This window comes from Mustela nivalis (genome assembly GCF_964662115.1).
Source record: "Mustela nivalis genome assembly, chromosome: 10".
NCBI classification, from domain to species: Eukaryota; Metazoa; Chordata; class Mammalia; order Carnivora; family Mustelidae; genus Mustela; species Mustela nivalis.
This window is the reverse complement of record NC_139029.1, coordinates 75,508,705-75,526,207: the sequence shown is the minus strand read 5'-3', so window position 1 is coordinate 75,526,207 and position 17,503 is coordinate 75,508,705. Positions and strand designations below refer to the sequence as shown.

The following is a 17,503-nucleotide window of genomic DNA, read 5'->3' as shown; positions in this document are numbered from 1 at the left end:
AGCCACTACCACAGTCAGTTTTAGAACATTTTCATCACTCCCCAAAGAGATTCCATACCCATTCGCTGCCACTCCCTACTATCCCCTTCTTCTAGCCCCTGACAACCACTAATCTACTTTCTGTTTCTGTGGATTTGCTTATTCTGGACATCCTATGTCAATGCAGTGCAATCCTATGTCTGACTTCTTTTACTTAGCATAGTGTTTTTAGGGACCATCCATATTGTAGCCTACAGTAGTATTTCACTCTTTCTTATGGCTAAATGGTATTACAGTGTATGTGTAGACCACATCTTATTGATCCATCATCAGTTGATGAACATGTGTGTTGTTTCTAGTTTGAGGCTATTACAAATAATGCTGCTAAGACCATTCATGTACAAGTGTTTATGTGGGCATATGTTTTTATTTGTCTTGGGTATATGTGTACCTTGGTGTGCAGTAGCTGGCTCAAATGGGAGCTCTGTGTCTATCCTTTTGAGGAACTGCCGAACTATTTTCCTCGGTGGTTACACGTTACATTCCCAGCCTAGTTTTTCCACATTCTTGCCAGCCCTTGTTATTATTTGTCTTTTTGATAATAGCTATTCTGGTGGGTCTCAAGGGGTATCTCCTTATATGTTCATCAGTTTAAAAAAACAAAACAAACGAAAACATTCGATTGGTTGTGTCAGAAGCTCTCTATTAGTAACCTTGAGCCTTTCTACCTCTCTGATTTCATCCCCTTCATGTTTTTCCTCTTAATTTATGTTCCACACCACTAAATTGTTTTGTAGTCTCTACACCGCCATGCTGTTTGTTACTTCTAGACCTTTGCTTGTGTTCTTCCCTCTGCCTGAAATATGAATAGAAATGCTAATGCTAATAATAATAATGATAACACTGGTTAACTCTTAACATAGCCAGCTAGTCATAGAGCAGGCATTTGGTTCCAGAGTCTATGTTCCTAAACACTGTGCTATATATTTTTTTCTTTTATTTTTTCTTTATTTTTTTAAAAAGATTTTATTTATTTGTTTGACAGAGGTCACAAGTAGGCAGAAAGGCAGGCAGAGAGAGAGAGAGGGAGGAAGCAGACTCCCTGCTGAGCAGAGAGCCCGATGTGGGGCTCCATCCCAGGACCCTGGGATCATGACCGGAGCCAAAGGCAGAGACTATCCCACTGAGCCACCCAGGCGCCCCTATATATATATATATATATATATATATATTAAATTAGCTTTATTGAAGGGTGCCTGGGTGGCTCTGTCAGTTGAGCATCTGACTCTTGGTTTCTGCTCAGGTCATGATCTCGGGGGATGTGAGGTCAAGCCCCTCATTGGGCTCTGCACTCTGCAGTTTGCTTGGGATTCTTTCCTCTCCCTCTGCCTCCCCCTCTGCCCCTCACCCCTGCTCACAGGTGCATGTACGTGCCTGCTCTCTTTCTCTCTCTCTCCCATAAATAAATAACAATTTTAAAATAAAACCAATTTCCTTTATTGAAGTAAAATTTACAGGACTAAAATGCATATATTTTAATGGTACATATATTTTACTGGATTTTATATATAATGTATACACTTCTTTTAAAGATTTTATTCATTTATTTGACAGAGATCACAAATAGGCAGAGAGGCAGACAGAGAGAGAGGAGGAAGCAGGCTCCCTGTTGAGCAGAGAGCCTGATGCAGGGCTCGATCCCAGGACTTTTGGATCATGACCCGAGCTGAAGGCAGAGGCTTTAACCCACTGAGCCCCCCAGGTGCCCCTGTAATGTATATACTTCTTTAACCACGGCTGCAATCAAGTTACAGAAGATGCAGATTTTTGTATATCACTCCCTCCTTCCCCCCCAGTTCTCCTGTCCCTTTGTAGTCAATATCCCTGTCCCAGGCACTTACTGACCTGCTTTCTGTCACTATAAGTTACTTTGGCCTGTTCCAGAGTTTCATGTATTCTCCTGAGCCTGGCTCCTTTTGCTCAGCAAAAATTTTTTTAGAGTTAAACAAGTTATTCTGCTTATCAGTAGTTTCTTCCTTGTCAGTGCTGAGTATATATCCATTGTATGGCTATACCCCACTTTGTGTGTTTATTCACGTGTTGATGGGCATTTGCTTGTTCTCTTTATTATGAAAAAAATGGTATGAACATTTGCAAACATGTCTTTTTATGAACATATCTTCCAATTTTTCTAGGAGGGCAGTTGTTCCGTTGTATGCTTAACTTACAGAAACTGCCACCCAGTTCTCCAAAGTAGATGCAGCTATACTGATTTAATATATATATTTAAATATATATATATATATATATTTTTTTTTTAAGTAAGCTCTGTGCCCACCATGGGGCTTGAACTCATGACCTCAAGAGCAGGAGTTGCATGTTCTACCAACTGAGCCAGCCAGGTGCCCCCTGTATTGATTTTAGTACATATTTATCCTTTACTCTCCTTTTTGCTTGGGTAGCTTCTTTTTTTTTTTTTTTTAATATTTTATTTTTAAATAACCTCTGTACTCAGTGTGGTGCTTGAACTCACAGTCCTGAGATCAAGAGTTACATGCTTTTCTGACTGAGCCAGCCAGGCACCCCTTCACTAATTCTGAAGAATTACCTCAGACATCCCCTGCTTGGAAGGCTTTTTTGACACTTTGATCTTTCCCTCTTTTGAGGTGAATTAAGGAGGTTCCTCCTCCATGTTCCCATAGCACCTTGGTTATTGAAATTGTTACCTTGCCCATCTTTTCATCAGACTGAGCTCCTTGAAGATGGAGAAAGTGTTATTATTTCTGTATCCCTCATGGTTTGGATGATGAACCTAATAAAATATAGCTGGATGCTCAGTAAATGTTTGTGAATGGGTGACTGACTGAAGCATTATTCAGCTGACAGGGGAGTTTATGGCCCTGTAAGGGAGGTAAAACAGGCAAGTAAATAACTATAATGTAAAGTAGAAATTTAATAAAGATGAAGAACAAAGTTTATGGGAATTCAGAGAGAGAGATGGCTTTTGATGGGGATGGTTTGAGAGGTTAACAAGGGAGGTGGACATTTCAGCTGAGCCCCAAAAGATAGATGTAGATGTATAGAGATACTATTGGTTTTAAGAGGATTTAACTTGAACTTCTGTCTCAGAAGGTTGAGCAGGTTGGAGGTTGAAGGCTGTGTTTGGGCCAATTACACTAAGATGCCCTGTTTTGTAAGCTTTGCTATTCCCAAGAGGTACTAGGTACTAGATACTAGTACCAGCAGGTATTAGGGGATACTGAAATGTTTTCTTTTTGGCAGTAGAAGAATATGAATGTGTTTCTCTGTGTGTCTTTCTTTTATATCTCTAAATTCTAAGTCTTCTAGACTAGAGGAAAAAAAGCTTCTCTTACCTCTTTTCTTCTCACCCCATGATGTGGTAACAGTCACACAAGTCACATCATTGCCACGGCCCTGCCTTGGAGGTTGTCTCATCTCCCTGGTCCCAGACATCTAGGTGCACTTTTCAGCCTGCTTGTGTACTTTTCTTCTTTATCATATGTTCATAGAATATTATAGCTGGAAACTTTCAAAATAATCAGATATCGGGATCTTGTTTTACAGATGAGAATTGACCTTGAGACCCATACCATTGCCTGGTTAATGATAGTAATGTTTAAAGCTGCCGTTCATTGAGCATGGTGGTGTGTATCATATGATAATCCATGTGACAGCCTGGCAAGGTGTAGGTATGTCTCTGTTTTACAAATGAGAAAACTGAGGCAAAATCTTAGATGGCACAATGCAGAATGAGGAGTCAAAGCCAGAAGTTTTCACTACTGCCTGCTACTGAGCCCAGGCAAGACCCTGGCTCTGCTGGGACACTGGCCACAGAGAAGGAAGTAGGGCCACAGAAAGCCCTCAAGGAGAGGAGAGGCTGTCATCACACAGGTGGAGGAGAACAGGGTTCTCTGCTGCCTACTGAGACCCTGGAGTGCTGGTCTTTTTGAACCACATTTGACGCCTCCCCAAATAAGACATCCAGAGCAGAAAACTACTCAGCCAGTTTCAGTTGATTCAGTTGGCTTGATTCAAAATTATTTGTATGACAGTATGTATTTTTAGTTTTTCATTATACAGATAAAACTGTGTTCATTATACAAGTAATAAAAAACTTAAAATACATGTACATGGGCGAAGTTGATTCAGAGAGACCAAAAGCAGAGTCCCAGTGCCCGTTTAGCTCCCTGACCCCACTCTAGCGCTGCCCCCACCGTAGGTAGGAACTATTTACCATTAGAATTATGTGTTCAGTCCTCTTTCTCTGTGCACTTGTGTACATCTACACATAGTTTTAGGGAGTTAATAAGTTGTATCATTCTTTATGTACTTTTCTAAAATTAAAAAAAAAAACAATATATCATTGAGATGTTTCTGTCAGTACAAATAGCACTATTTTAACTGCAGTATATATATTTCATGGTACGGGTGTACCCTCATGAACATTTAGGCTATTCCTAGTATTTCTCTATTGTAAATACTATGGCAGTTAACACCTATGTCTGTAACACAGTAATACCTTTACAGTTATGTTGTAAAGTTTTGGTGTAATTACAGTTACGGTATAATATCTTAACAGAGGTGTTGGCTGCTTCATGTGCTACCCAAACTTGGCTGAGAATATTTTGCAGAGGGCTCAGCATATTCGTAGTAGCCTTTATTATTGAATGGTCACACCCTCTGAAATGTATTAATTGAGCATTACGATTTCTTTATAAGCAAAATGTCAATAACAACTTAATATGTGCTAGGTACTTTCTTATCTGTACCTCATTGAAATTTTTAACAATCTTGTGAAAAATGTGCTGCTACTTACCATTTACCTGAAACTAAGACTTGGAGTGACTGTGACTTGCGTTAAGAGACACGGCTTCTAAGGAGCCCATTTAGAATTTGAACCCTTGTCCTCTGTTACCAGTGCAGTGTCTCTTCTCCATTGTTCTGAAGCCGGTCTTTTCTCTTGAAGTCTTTAAAGAGAAAAATTATAGGAAGTAAAATGTCCTTGAAATAATGCATCATAGTGTGAGCGGAGAGAGGAAGAGCTGGCATCCTCTAGGTCGGGGGTGGTGTAGGGGTACAGCCTCTGTCTCTGGCATCAAGCTTGGAGGTATGATTCATGAGTTCAGGAGGCTGCGAGAGCGGCTACACTGAGAGACCTCAGTGCCCTCACAGCAATGTCCTCCTATTGTGGGCTGTGGATTTAGTATCATAGTTAAAAAAAAAAAAAAATCACCACCAGGAAAGGCTGTGGGTTTAGATGCAGCTGTCTCTGAGGGCCCTCCCCCAACAGGAGAATGGCCCTCAGTGGACAGATTTTCTCTGCTCCCTTTGAGTCTTCATTTCCGTATGGGTCAGAGGTTATTTTCAACCTGGGGAATGCCTTAGCTCTTCGGGAACGGGACAGTGCAGTGGGGTGATGGTCGGAATGGAATCATTGTTTTGAACTCTTCCAGCAAGGACCCTGTGCTTGTAGGTCTCCTGAAGTAGGTGTGAGCAGCCTTTCCTCCCAGAGGTGAAATTTGAGCAGTTTGGAAAGGGGAATCCGTTCTGCTCTTCTGGCAGAATGACCCGTGCCCACGGATCGTAGGGGGATCCTGTGCATGCTGTAAAGTAATCAAAAATTTAAAAAGAAGTCATCAGATATATTGGAGGAGGAAAGTTAAGAAAACGTGAAAAAAAATATGACGAAATACAAATCTCTTATAGAGTAAATAATGTTCTTATAGTGAGCATGTCAGCATTTTTAACAGATGTGTGCTCAAGTGTATTGTGACTCGGAATGTATACAGAAGGCACAAGCACAAACGTAGTCCATGTTTACATTCAACTTTCACCTCCAAAATACACACATGGACGGTCTCACTTGTGTAGGTGTAATTACACCTCTGAAAACTCCCTTGGTCCCTTTTTCCTCCTCCTCTCCTCAAACACATATTTTGTTTTACTTCCCTAAAGATACATGATACATATGAGAGAACATACTACTCAGTTGCCTCACACCTCTCTGAGTAGTGTATAAACCATGACGTGGTGAAACACCGGGGACGCAGATCCACTGGGAATCCTAAACACTGGTTTCCAGCCACAACTGTGCTGGTATGAAAATAGAAAACAATGAGGCATGTGCAGAGTCAGCTTTTCTCTGTGTCTCGGCTCAGCAGTTTTCCCGCTGTCCTAAACTTTACTTTAAAAAAAGCTGGGGAAAAAGAGGAAATGATCCAGTGTTTTAGAACTTTGGTATAAAATAGCAGGTTAGGGTTGTGGGGACACTTACTAAAAAGCCAAAGCTTAGTTCATGGTGAGAAGTCTCACTGTTCATTGCTCCATTGTGAGGACTTGGATGTGTGTGCACCCAATGCAGTCCACAGCTCACCACCTATGTGAGAACAGACACAGCCGTGGATTTCCGTGGCGGCATGGTACCAGCTGCATTTGGTCTTCATGAAGCCTGGGTTTTATTTTTGCTTTTGCTGCCCACTTGCTGTGGAATCTTGGAAATGCCATTTTTTTCATTCATCTCCCAAAGAATTCCATCGAACACGTATTTACTGAGTGCTTACTATGTACGAGGTCTTGTCTCAGGGCTGGGGAGGATGAATAAGATAACACTTGACTCTAATACGCTTAGATGCGGGGGACGGGGGGTCCTATAGTTTGGTGCTGTGGTGTGCCCATCAGAGAAGAGCCAGCATGCTGCAGGGATCCAGAGGAAGGGGTGAGGCTGTGTCTAACTGAGAGAGGCTTCATGGAGGCAGCGAAGAGCATTAAGGTGAGTGTGGAAGTCTAGCTGGGCTTCAGGCATGGTGAGGACTTGGAGTGGAGATGAGTGCAAGAGCTGTGGGTGCAGGAGGCCTTTCTGCATGACCAGACCCCAGAAGGGAGTGGTGCTGTGTGTGGTAGATGCGGACTGCCAAGCCAAACCGTCCCTTAATCTTCTTCAGTTTCCTCATCTGCAAAAAAGGCAGATGAGGTTTCTTTCTGTTTCCATGTGCCGAAAAAAAGAGAGTATTATGTTTGCCCCGTCAGCATGCAAATCACACCTGGTCCAGTGGGTCTTACACTTCGTGCTTGAAAACTATTAGGTTTTTAGCCCTTTATGAAAAGTAGACACCCAAAAGCAGCCCCCACTTTCCTTCTTGTTTTTTTTGTTTGTTTGTTTTAGCACCATTACCACTAGGATGCTCCTTACTATAGGCAGGACTTGGTAAATAGGAAGAAAACACTAAGTGATGTGTCCAGCCTTTTTCATGAATGGTACAGGAATCCAAGTTGACATTCTGTAGTTTACTTTGAAAACTTTGTTAGTGAAATATTATTTCGGACATCTGTAGATGCATCTGTAAAAAGGAGAAAAGCCAAGACAGAGGGAAATGTGAACATCAAGTAGGTTCACATTTTCTCCCTGTTATCAGTAGCACTTTTCGGAAAGTACTGATTAAATATGAAGGCTGATTCCAGTTTTTGGTTTACTTACCTTGCAGCGTACCAAGTCAAGGCTGAGCTGGGGGCCACCTTCCAGAAAGCAAAGACTTCCTTTCTGACTGGAAATAGTCTGTATTTTGTTTGACCTTCAGAATACTCGTGGCCTTGCTGAAATACGTGGGCCAACATTTGTCCTGGCAAGGCCAGCGCAGTTTAATATTGGTGTCTGCAGAGATTACCTTATAGGCCATTCAAAGCAGCAGGAGAAAGGTGATTATAGTAACTCAAACATTGGCATCCTTTCCGGCTTAAAAACCAAGGAGGTGATTTAAAACAGGCAACATTTGAAAACAAACACCAACAATGAAAGAACAAAACCCTTCTTGCAGTTCCTAGTTGTCTAAATTTTTGAGAACTTTGCCAAGGTCAGAGTGTTCTTTTGCGAGTGACCTTGTCAGGAAGAGGGATTACATCTCACATATTACACTGTGCTGATATCTACAGCCCTCTCCTAACGATTGTCAAATATGGACCTTGGAAAGCACGATTTCCGTGCCTTTTGAACAGTATGTTTTTTATGATGCTTTGTTTGTAAAAATACTATCACGTGGTTAGGGATTTGCATTAACACCCTAATGTCAACTGGAGTTAGACCTCATGGTAGGTCTTTTTTCCCCATCAAGTTAGAAGCAGAGTCCAAAGCCTGAGGTCGAGTTAAAAGTTACTGTTCTTACTTTAAAGCAAATACATAACTAGAATTCTTGCTGTATACTGGGTTCTTGAGTTCTTAGCGAGTCCAGTAATTTTCACTACTTAGGGCCATAGTTTGATTTTTGTCAGATGCATAGTTGACGAGATGATAAACGATAAGGTACTAAGCGATTAGATGGGTTCATATGTGGTGAAGTGAAGATGTTTTCTTTAATAAGAATATCGGTTATATGGGAGTAATTGAAAATAATCATATCCTGTTGTCGTTGATGTTCTGTATTAATTTAGGGGAAAAGGGTGAAATACGGATGTTTTATTCTGCTTACGCAGAGGGATATAAAAAATACATGTAATTACATTTCTTAACGCTTCATTTTGCTTTTGATGTGCTCCCACCAGGTAAAGCTGTATTTGAATGTTAATGCTTAGAGCAGGAGTCTAAAGTTTCACTTGAGGCCAGTAGGTGGGAACCACAGTCTCTAGTGATTTTCAAAATAAAATCCCATAAAGACCCCACAGCTGGAACCGGTGGTATGCGGGCTTTAAAAAGTGAGCGTTTTGGGAATCCAGGAAGAATCTGACACTGTCTAATCACTGTCAGGATGATTCCAACATCAGCACCGTACGCCAGCTCATTTGGTTGGCTGTTAGTTGTGTGAATATTTGCCGTTCACGCAATTACAAAAGAGGAATATCTGATAAAAAAAAATAGATACAGAAAAATATGTTACAGAGTTTCTATTCAGTCCATATTTATATGTATTTGCTTACTGTAGTTGAGAAAGCAGGAGTGGTGAGTGAAGCTCAGGGGTTAATATGAAAAGTAATGGAGAAAAAGTGAGTAGAAAAAAAGAAAAATAGATGTTTTGATAATCTTTGTCAAATGTTTTTCCAAAGACCAGCCTCAGATTTAAAGTATTATGCAGATGTAGGCTTTGGCCTCCAGTTGTTTTCTGATAGGAATTCAGCCTCAAGTTGAACTTTGAAATTGGTTATTTTCTTTTCTTTTTTTCTTTTTAATTACTAAGTGACCAATTTGTTGTAGTTTGTTGATCTATTTTCTCCTCTTACTCTCCTGCTGCTGCTTTCTGCTGTAGCTGCTGTTTGTTCTGGAATGCTGGGCATGCACATGTAGGGTTAGAGTTGCCTGCCTCTGCCTTAACCAGAAATAGGGGAAATCTGACCCAGTTTGTTAATTTACAAGTTTAATTGGACTCGAAGGGGTTCTGATGGACAGTTATTTCCTCCATGTTCCTATTTCCAAAACCCCCATTCCTTTACATAATTAATACTGGTATTTCCACTGTGGAGGAAGCTTCTCCACTCTGTTGTTTTTCTTAACCTTCTTTCGGGGAGGGTGTTTTAGGATGAGTCTTGCCACAGGCAGTTTGTTTCTTTCCCTGTCAACTGATTTGATAATAAAGCCATTGAAGTCCAAACTTTTTGTTAGGCAGCTCTAATTAATCAATCTTTTCTATTGGTATCTTGCTTTTAAGCTTGTAGAATTCTTTGCTATCGATTACCTTAGTTTGCTTTGGAAACAAAGGCATGAGTAGCCCTAGTATACAGGTGGCCCAGGGCAAGCCGCTTGTCAAGCCGCTTGTTACTGGCAGAGCCGAGACTAGAACCTGGGGCTTCTATCCCCAAGATAAGCCTTCTTTCTTTCCTCTGTGTTCTTAAGGTCTATTATTGCATATTGTGAGCTGCTTTTTTAAAGAGAGGGTATAGGACAGTGAGGAGAAAGGATGTTCTTTTCTACTGATTTTTCATGTGTTTATTGGTAATATTTTTATGTTTTATAGGGCTTCCTGATTGAATTAAAAAAAAAAACCTTTCAAGTACATGATCTCATTTCTTTCATAACAACCCTGGGGATTAGTCAAGATAAGTATTATCCCTGTTTTAAAGGTGAGAAAACTGAGGCTCAGGAAGGTTGTATGTTTTAGTGCTGTTGGAGCCTTGACCTGGACAGGGCTGGACTAAGACTAAAGTGAATGAGAATTCCACGTGGGCTTTTCCTTTCTGTAACATTCATGGAGCCCTGTTAAGTGTCATTTGCTGTGTTGGGTGTCATGGATTCAAAAATAACCTGTTTTTAAATTGGTATAGTAGAAGGTTATTAGAGTTGGGTAGGGGGTGGTGCTTGGGGTTAACTTTGTTTAAGGGAATAATTTTTATAGTATGGACAAGTTGGTCAATTTGGAAGACTCTGTTACAGAACTACAGCCAGATGTGTATTTACTTTTGTGATCCCTGATTTATTTGTTGGTTTATTCATTCCTGTGCATTAGGATAGAAAAATAAATACAGTTCTGTTTTGGCTCCCTGAAAGTTTTTATATTTTCTGGAATTTCCTCACTTATTGTCTTTAATATTCCAGAGTTTTATTATGACTCATTTGAGCCACGCAATAATAGAACAAGTAGGTGTAGGTCCGTGTGAAGAGGCTTATTAAGTAATTTGGGGGAAGACTGTATTTTTGAAGACTGTAAATATTCATTTTTCCTCTTGGTCTTGAGATTTGTTTCATGGGTATCAGCGCTGCATGTTCTTGTATGTTTTGGATGGGAGAGGGTGAAAAGTTAGGAGTTAAAAGAGCACAGTTTAATTTTTCTCTTTGGCTCAAATATGTAGTTTTACCATAAACTACTGAAAGTTTCCTGTTCTTGTTTAATAAAAAAGTGCACTTCCATTCATTGTTTCCATGAAACTTCCTATGCTTTTTACAGTAAAAAAGGTCAAAATTTAGGATAAATTATGAATTATCTCTTGGGCAAAGAAACACTATTTCATTTTAGAAAAGAGCTTTAAAATGTGAACCTCTCTGAATCTGAAACTGCGATAGTTCTCAGTATCTGCCTTTTTTTTTTTTAAAAACCATAATTGTGGTTTGCAAAGAGGGCAGTCTGACCCATGTTTCTAACATCAGAAGGCAGGGAAGATTCTGTGTCGTGACTTGGTTTTAGAAAGCTACCGATAATGTCAGTAGAGTGGCTTTTGAGTGGCTTTGTGTGTCTTCCTTGTGCCGTGGCAGCATGCAGCCTGCCCTCCACTGTCTGGTACATCATGGATCACTTGTACCAACCTGAAACAGGGACTCATAGTCGCAGAGTCTGACGGCAGCAACCATGTTTTCCAGCACTGGTGGTGGGAGAGAGAAGACGGGAAGGAATGGTGATTACAAGTTCCACTGAAGAACTGTAGTGTAGAAGAATGTGTAGATGATGCTAAAATTATAATTAACCTGGATGTGCAGGTTATTATCTGTTCATTCTGAACAATTAAAGAAGAATATATATACACACACACATATATATACTCAGGAGACCTAGTCATGTATTTGCTTTCTCTCCCTCTTGATTGAAAAGATAATATTTCTAAAATGCTTGAAGTCCCAGAGTCATAGAAGAGTAAGGCCTTTAGCACAGTTTCGGTGTGAACTAAATTCCCAGCAGTTCACCCTGAGTAGTGCATACACTTCACTTTCTTTGATGGCTTGCCATTCAGATTAGGTCAGCGTGAACAGCGTCCCTAATATTGTTGCTAATATAGTCACTAATGTGGTTATACAGTGTCACTTTTATAGCAAGTTTGTGTGTCCATTGCACATGAAGAAAACCAAAACATGTGGGGAGTTCCACGGAAGAGAGCTGTCAGAAGTCCATAGAGGTTGCTCTGTAGGTGGGATGGCCCTTATCCAAGCTGTTGACTTAGAATTGAGTATGAAAGATGACATGTGATGGGCTTGGAGGAGAGAGACAGACCTGCAGCCAGGGTAGAAAAACAGTATAAAAAGGATAGGCAGAAGTATAAAACACAAATGTGGGACCATTTGGTGTAGAGACAGAAACTGAAATAGCTACTGAAATTTAATAAATTGTAATTAGTATTCATAATGATGACCCCCAAGTCCTCAAAAAAAAATTTAGTGATAGTCAGGATGCTCAGAATATTTAAGGTGGCCATGAAAGGACTATGTATGTAGTACATTTTAGGTAGATTTCCCATAAAAATGACTTAAGTCTCTTTCTTGAAAGGAGTAAATCCTTGCTTATTTGGAAGATTTGCTTATGTGGGATATCTCATTACCAGTCAGTGCTGAACAAATGAAGCATTTGTTGTATGGTGGTACGGTGGCTCTTTGGCCCAGATGAAGTAAGGGAGGGGGGAGTAGGGAATACGATATTAAATACTGGGAGAAGGAATTAATTATTACTTTAAATAATGGATTAACCTTTGGTACATTTTTCTGTGCAAATGTTGAAACAAAGTTCTTTTTGTTTTAGGAATTGGCATGCACAGGATTTCTTTTTTAGATTGACCATTTGAAAGTATTAGAGTTTGTCTCCATGTGAGAGAATGTGAACTCCCTGTGGCAGAGTGGTTTCCGAAGGTTCACTTGTGAGGAAAAGAGAGGAGCTAGTTGATTCAGAGTGGAAAAACACTGAAGAAAAGATCCCCCCCCCCCCAATAACACATAGATTTCCGAAAAACAGAAATTGCTTTGATTGAATATGACAGACTTTAAAAAAAAAAAAAAAAAAGTTGAGCTTTGAAACATCCGGTGACACATCGGTTTTGAAAGGCTTCTTTGTCACGTACAGATGTATGTTTGACAGGACTTTACTGTGTGTGGCAATTGTCATGACCATGCTTAGTGCATGTGGTTTCTGCACGGGTATCTCATTGATCTCGGCTTTAAATTTGTGGGGGAGTTTATTAAACAGCAGTATAATAATTTTTTTTAAAGATTTTATTTATTTATTTGACAGACAGAGATCACAAGCAGACAAAGAGGAAGGCAGAGGGAGAAGGGGAAGCAGGTTCCCCCCACCGAGCAGAATGCGAATGAGGGGGCTCCGTCCTAGGACCCTGGGATTATGACCTGAGCCTAAGGCAGAGGAGCCACCCAGGCACCCCAGTATAATAATTTCTTATATTTGTCTTTAGGTTAAATACGGTTTGATTGAATCAGACCCCTCTCTTCTAGTCTTGTGTTGAACTGGAAACTCTGTTTCAATTTTCAGAAGTTGCTAGTGGACTTCGAATAGCATAGGAAAATCTAAAACTTTTTTTTTTAAGATTTTTTTTTCTTTTTTAAGTAATCTCCACACCCAACGTGGGACTCAAACCCATAACCCTGATATCAAGAGTCATATCCTCAGCTGACTGAGCCAGCCAGGTGCCCACAAAATCTGAAACTTTGGGCTAATTGAATGGCGCGTGTTTAAAAAGCAAGATGAGAAAATCCTCCAAATGCCTTTAGCAAACTAATGCCACTTTTTTTTTTGCCTTTGTACATACATTGGTGTAAATTATTGGTTTAAAAAGTAAAAACCAAAAAATCCCCTTCTAGTTCTAGAAAAGAAGTTTTTGTGCATGTATGTCAGAGAGAATTACCTGGACCCCTGAATGAAATTCACTATAGAGGGCGCTTGGGTGGCTCAGTGGGTTAAAGCCTCTGCCTTCAGCTCAGGTCATGATCTCAGGGTCCTGGGATTGAGCCCCGCATCTGGCTCTCTGCTCAGTGGGGAGCCTGCTTCCTCCTCTCTCTCTCTCTCTCTCTGACTCTCTCTCTCTCTCTCTCTGCCTACTTGTGATCTGTCTGTCAAATAAATAAATAAAATCTTTTTTTAAAAAAATTCACTATAGAGTGTATTCCCTCTGTTTTTAATGAGGCCATGTAAGAAAATTTATACGTCTATACTTTTTATAAAATGACACTTGAAATCACTGATCCTTGCATTATCACAGGCCTCTGAAATTCAGACTTAGGAATAATGTTTTCTTATCCAAAGAGCTGACTCATTTTCTTTTTTATGAGTTTTTTGTTTGTTTGTTTTTTTTAATGAGATCTTTTAAGCATCACTTAAAAGTTTCTCTTTTACCTTGGCTACTAGAAAGCTCAGAACTAGGTAAGGCACTCAAATGAAGTAAGTAGTTTCCTTTAAGTTTTTTGAGATTTCTTTTTGTCATTGCCAGTTTTTAATTGATTGGCAGCTTAAGTGGGTTTCTAAGCCCATTTAAAATTTTTTATTACGAGTCCCTCAATTTCTTTTCTAGAAGGAGTTAAGTATATCAGTGATAAAGGAATACATAGCATGACATTTCGGTTGGATAGGAATTGTCTTTTTCTTTTCTTTTCTTTTCTTTTTGGAGTATGGTCAACATCCAGTGAAGCAGGAATTTTGTAGGAGTATAGCCACTAAAGCTGGGGACCATGGTCAGACCTATCTTGGTACATTAATTTTGCATTTCTAGGACTGGAAGTTATGGCAGGACTTGTCTGAAAAAAACTAGGAAGGATTGGACTAGAAGGCCTTCTCACCAACTAGTTCATACAGGCACATCTCGGAGATATTGTGGGTTGGGTTCCAGACCGCTGCAATAAAGCCAGTATCACAATAAAGTGAGTCAAATGAATTTTTTGGTTTCCCAGTACATATAAAAGTTATGTTTATACTTTATTGTAGTCTCTTAAGTGTGTAGTAGGATTATGTGTAAAAATAAAACCCCTAATGTACAGACCTTAATTTTAAAATATTGCTTAAAAATGCTAGCCATCACCTGAGTTTCCTATGAGTTGCAATCACTGATCACAAATATAATAATGAAAAAGTTTGAAACGTTGCAAGAATTACCAGAATGTGATGCAGAGACATGAAGGGAGCAAATCCTATCCTGAAAATGCTGCTGATAGACTTGCTCAACACGGGGTTGCCACAAACCTGGAATTGATTAAAACAAAAACAAAAACAAAAACAACAGTATCTGTAAAGCACCGTAACACAAAGTGCAGTATAATGAAATATGCCCATAGTGGTCCCCCGCACCCTGTGGGCGATGGTGAGGACACTGATCTCCATGGAGCCCAGTTTCCTCTAAGCTCTACTCTTCTGCGATTCCTAATGCAAAAGGAGGTTGAGATAGGTTGAAAAGTATTTTTCTTTTCTGGACACAGGCCATAGCTGGAGAGATGGTAATAATAGAGTCAGATGATAATAAAAATGAGTTAATCCGGGTGCCTGGGTGGCTGAGTCGTCAAGCATTTGCCTTCAGCTCAGGTCATGATCCCAGGGTCCTGAGATGGAGCCCCTCATCAGGCTCCCTGCTCAGCAGGAAGCCTGTTTCTCCCTCTCCCACTCCCCCTGCTTGTGTTCCATCTCTCCCTGTCTTTCTCTCTGTCAAATGAATAAATAAAATCTTAAAAAAAAAAAAAAAGAGTTAATCCTAAGAACTGTCTATGGGGCAGTTACTATGATTATCCCCAGTGCATAGGGGAAGAACCAAAGACATGAGTGGTTAAGTAACTCCCCTGGTTACAAGGCTAAAGTGTGGCAGGACTGAGACACAGACCCGAGGCATTGGCTTCATGGTCTGTAGAGAACCAGGGTTTTGGTTGATTGAGGAATTCATCACCCAGCCAGTATTGGGAGCACCTGCCATGTGCCAGGCACTGTACTAGGCTCTGGCAGAGAAAGAGGATAAGCACAAGAGACTTGTATGATCCTTGCCCTCATAGGGTTTTGAACTAAGCATAAGACACATAAACACATATGCCGAAGTTAATAAATGGCACGCAAACAAATGCCCAAATAGATTTATAACTAGGAGCTATTATTGGCTACAAATGAAAAGGATAATAGGTATAACACATTCATGGAGTTCCTTGATTTAATCAGGTAGGAAGATGTGGCTCCGGGCCAGGGCTCTTTACCCAGGCACCATGCTCCTATTCCCTGGTCTACACCTAGTAGTCTTATCGGTGGTGCCACTTGATTGACCCGTAACTGCTGCAGACTCTGGAAATACCAGCTCCACGGTTTCTTCTGAACCTTTTAGCTTCACTGTGAAAGGAGTGATAGCACACCAGTCGTTCATAGATTTCTCTAAAACTGTCAGCTTTGTTTTCCTCTTAACAGAAATAGTTGAGCAGTGAGCTACCTAGCTTGAAGAGGAGGGAATATGGTTTATTACTGTAATTGAGTTGATGCTTGATAATTTGGCATTCATGCAAAATATGTCCTTCATGCCTTTTAACAACCAATTGCTGAGTGCCCAGATTATATATAAAATTCTTTAAGTAAATATATTTTATTTAGTTTGTGGCCCAGTTTGTACACATGGCTATAATTAGTAATATTTTACATGGCCAAAACAAAAGTTGGTAGATTTTTATTTTTAATTTCTTATCTCCTGTATGTAATCAGGACCAGTGGTTACAGGCCTTGATTCAACTCCCAGCATTTGTGGTTTTCTCCTTCCATCCTTCCTGACCATACCCCTCCCCCACTTACAGCTGCTTGTCTTGCACTTACCCAGATCCCGAACCCCAGTCTTAACTGGGGGCTCACTGGTCCCAGAGAATGCTCACAGTAGCATGTTGTACCTCTCTGGTTTTTTGCCCATCTTTACCTCTCTTTCCTCCCATATTTTTCTTTCTCATCAGATAATCAGTTTGCTAGAGGGAAAAAAAAATCAGGTTAGCGACTTTCAGGTTTAAGTTGAGGTCTGGTTGATGAATAGGTTTGGTTTGGTGACATCCTCCCTCAGGGTTAATGAGGGTCAACTTTCCAGTGCTGCAGGTCTCACTTTGCCAGAAAATATTGCATTGGTAGGAATCAAATTACAATTTTTATTGGTTACATGCCTAAATTGTGTTTAATATTTTGAATTCAGATCAATGAAGTATATTTCTTTTAATAAAGAAGTAGACTTTGTTTTAATGATTTTATTTACCTCAGACTCACAAAAGAGAAAACATTCCGTTTTCTTCCATCGTTCCAGTCTTCTAATTCGTTCTTGGTCTCAGTGCTGAGCCATTTGTTACAGCAATAACATCCATGATTTGTATCCATTCATTTGGATCTCCCTGTAATTGAATACTGAAGGGGAGCCAGTGTCCCCCGTATTCCTGGCTTCCTTTAGATCTTGTCAGAATAGGAACATCTTTTCATCTTCTAGATTAAAAATAAACAAGAAGAAAGTCAGCCAAAATGATACCAGATTACTCTCTGGATTTTGGAAATTCCCTGGAGGCAGAAACATGGACTCTTCTATCGTTTGGGAATTGTACTTAAAGAATTTGCTCAGAGAACAGGAATTTTTACTCTAATACTGCACATACTTTTATTCTAAATCTTTCCACTGCAATTCCTAGAAGTATTTTTTGGGGAGTAGTGGCTAGGGAGTAGTAGAAGAACATCTTATCTTAGATATTTTATTAATCATTTAAAAACTCATAAAGAAAACATTTTTTCAATGGAGAAAATTTTTTCATTCATTTATTTCTCTTCCCCTCAAAGGACTTTATGTATCTAATAGTACTTGAAATTTGTAAAGCTTTGGTATATATGGTGTCTCCTTGATC

General features: G+C 39.9%; 1 protein-coding gene and 1 pseudogene across 5 annotated transcripts in view; one reads left to right on the top strand and one right to left on the bottom strand.

The window, feature by feature from the left end:
• Nucleotides 1-17,503, top strand: part of TGFBR3 (transforming growth factor beta receptor 3) — a 197,481-nt gene that overhangs the window by 56,564 nt on the left and 123,414 nt on the right. The gene's annotated exons all lie outside the window — the stretch shown is intronic.
• LOC309842490 (etoposide-induced protein 2.4 homolog) overlaps nucleotides 1-17,503 on the bottom strand; it is a 34,742-nt pseudogene that overhangs the window by 8,917 nt on the left and 8,322 nt on the right. The window contains exon 4 of the transcript in view: nucleotides 15,851-15,980. The product of the transcript in view is annotated as an etoposide-induced protein 2.4 homolog (transcript). The remainder of the gene's footprint in view (nucleotides 1-15,850; nucleotides 15,981-17,503) is intronic.